We start from the raw sequence: 3112 nt of genomic DNA, 5'->3' as shown, positions 1-3112 counted from the left end.
TAAAGTGCAAAAACGGGCACCTTTTGACAACTTCGTTCACATTCATTTGAAAATAGCTAGGATTCCACTCCGACCCTTTTGCCGTGATCAATTTAGGTCTCAAACAAGTTGAAAATATAAACTTAAATGTTCTTTGAATTTGTAAAATCAAGATCTTATTAAAAGTAAAATTTACATGAGTTTTAAGTTCAAGATAAAGAATCCGTCCACACCACCACCATTTTTCATTCGCCCAACCTTCCTTTCCAACAAAGATTTACTGAAATCCTTTAAGTTCAAGAAAATGTGAAGTTAAATAAACTACCTGTGCTACACCGCCACTATTTTCATTTGCCCCGAATTTAAGAAGGTTCAAAGCTAACAAAACTACCTTGGGAGACAAATATAGAGTTGCATTGAGCAGTAACGAAAAGAATGACCGTTACAACTTACAAGAGAGAGGACTCTACTGAGTTTCAGAATGATACACACACCAACATAACAAACACCCAAAAGATAAAAACAAATACATTAAGAAATTATATACATGACAGACACTCTTAGTCTTTTTCGATCTAACATAACTTCAAAACGCTGCACCAATTTTATTGAGCCAAAAGATAGTCAAAGTTCTCGACAGGGACAATATATTGAAGTTAATGTTGCAAGCCAAGAAGGCTTTAAAGAGGTATATATTTTCAAAAGTTGCTTAAAAATTCCTCAAAAATCGATTCCAACAAAAGTAAAAAGTCTTCATTTCAATTTTCTCCAACATCCCGTCATTCAAGAGGAACCTGAAATTCATCAATTACTAGAAATTTAGTTGATCAACTCCGCGAGTCATAAGAGCATTTAAGAGCTAGAAGAAACTGAACATGGATTAACATTTAGCAAATTCAAAACTGCGATCCAAACGGAATAAATACTTGTGCAAAACAAATCAAATAAAGAAGTATGCATTTATAAGCATAAACATCATAAGATCTTCATTATGTGCAACTTAAGGATGAGTGCAAATGAAAAAATCATGATTATATACATGTTGACATAAGGCTAACACAATTCAGTTCATCAAGCGCTTGACTCACTTAAATAATTTTTTCAGATTACAGTTTAACAAATATCAATAGCTATTTAGCATGTAGGTTAGCCGATTCGATTTTTTAACAGATGCTTTTCAACAATCCAAAATTGGCATGTGAAAAAAATGCACCATTCAGGGAACTTAGCAAATAATTTTTTCCTTTTTTTTTTTGATCATTTCTAAATTTACACCCTTGACATTTAATCAAACTAGGTTGAAGGCCTTAATAGGGCGTTCAGATACATTTTAAGAAATTACGTACTTACCGAAAACTAAAAACTTGTTCTTGGGACATAATTACAAAATGCATTTTGAAATAAAATGTAACTTTTTTATGAAGCAAAATCTTTTTACTTTTTTTTTTTGATCGTGAAAGGGGAATATATTGATTGAAGAAATAAGAATTGTTACAACTAGAGCTGGCAATCCGAGCCAAAACCCGCGGGTTGGCCCGTCCCGTCCCGTGAAAACCCGCACCCGTCCCGGATCGTAACTAAACAAGACGGGCGCGGGTTGTATATTTAGTGGCTTGTGAAGAAACGGGTTAACCCGGCCCGTACCGTGAAACCCGCGGGTTAACCCGGCTCATTCCCCACCGCTACGTGTCACAGTAATGTAAGCCTGTTACGTACGTGTCACAATATCTTGTTTCCCTCATATAAAAAGTTAAAAACGAAGAAGGAAACCCTAACTCCCTAAGCCTAAGCTGCTGCGGCCTTCATTCTTCCTCTAATCCTCTTCTTTTCTTCTTCCCTGCTGAGTCTTCTGAATTTGATGGCAGGTACGAATTACAGTCACAGAACAACAAATTGAAATCTAAAGATCAAAGTTTAAAGGCTAGCAGGTAACAACAACATACTTCAAAGTTTTACCCAAGATTTTTCTCTTCACTATTTCCAGATATCATTTTTTGTCTCTGAAATTTTCGTGTAACAGCAGAAGAAGATCGATCTCATGTATTTAAAGGTTCACTGTAAAGGTTAACTTCAGATCTCGTGTTTGAATTTCGGATTTCATCTTCTTACAGTTACAATCAAAAGTAAGTTTTCTTTTCTTTTCTCGTAAATATCATCAAAATAAAACATGGGTTTTGGTAATCAATTGTTAATTTCTTAAATCTAACCCCTTTACTTTTTTTATTCATCCAGTCTACCGAGAATACTCATACCAGCAGATGAAATACTAGCCTTTTTTCCCCAATTCTAATTTTATTGTTGGTAATCTCTGCTGTAGTTTGCACATATGATATTTAGATTCTTTAATTGGTAATTTTGGTTGTGTTTATCGATTTGTCCCCCACAATTTATCTGAATACTCTTGTCTCTCTGTCCTTCAACTTAATTACTGTTTAGTGATGAACAAAATCTCATCTGTAACCTTTCCATGGAACTCAGGGGGGACATCAAGCACCATCTTTGATTAAATCTACTGGGGAGAGAGTGAGTCCTTTTGCCTCCATGTGTTGTTATTGCTATCAGTTACTGCATCTTTTTCAGTTCAAGTTATTCTTCAATGTTCTGTTTAGCTGTATGATTTGGTTGGAATATTCGACTATATCAGTAGTGGAATTTGAGGTCTGAATTTCATTGACATTAGGTTTATATATGATGAACTATTAGGTACGATACTGGTAGGTCAATTTTTTCTGTGATGTCTCTTTCTCTTAGAAATCAATGATACACCTGATGAAGATAGCTTTTACACAAACAACTAATACAAGTGACAAATTCTCAATAGATTGGTAGTCTATACTTTTTAGTCACCAACACAGCCAGCAACATAAATAGCACCACCACCATCAGAGCATTATGCTTAGAAGAAGAATTGTATAAATACTTACAACAGATTTAGAATTTCTGAAATATGGTTAGGTTTCAATAGACAGTTGATTTTTTCATTTCTTTTCTTTACATTGCCAGTTTTTCACGTTTCTGATTCTCTGAATGACTCTTTGACTTGTTCTTTGTGGCTCCATCCATTTCAGGATGTCAAGTGTACAAGAACAAGAGTTACCAGAACCAGACCATTACAACGATGTTATGAGTGGTG

At 34.8% G+C, this 3112-nt stretch overlaps 1 long non-coding RNA gene across 2 annotated transcripts; it reads left to right on the top strand.

The window, feature by feature from the left end:
• Positions 1–1854: 1854 nt before the first annotated feature.
• On the top strand, positions 1855–2503 carry LOC113338541. Of its 2 annotated transcripts, none has more exons than XR_003354788.1 (3): positions 1855–1907; positions 2000–2102; positions 2458–2503. It is a non-coding gene; the product is annotated as an uncharacterized LOC113338541 (long non-coding RNA). The 2 variants fall into 2 exon arrangements; XR_003354789.1 differs by having other exon boundaries at positions 1860–1907; positions 2003–2102.
• Positions 2504–3112: the final 609 nt, after the last annotated feature.

Source organism: Papaver somniferum, chromosome 1, assembly GCF_003573695.1.
Source record: "Papaver somniferum cultivar HN1 chromosome 1, ASM357369v1, whole genome shotgun sequence".
NCBI classification, from domain to species: Eukaryota; Viridiplantae; Streptophyta; class Magnoliopsida; order Ranunculales; family Papaveraceae; genus Papaver; species Papaver somniferum.
This window is presented reverse-complemented; position numbering and strand designations above follow the sequence as displayed.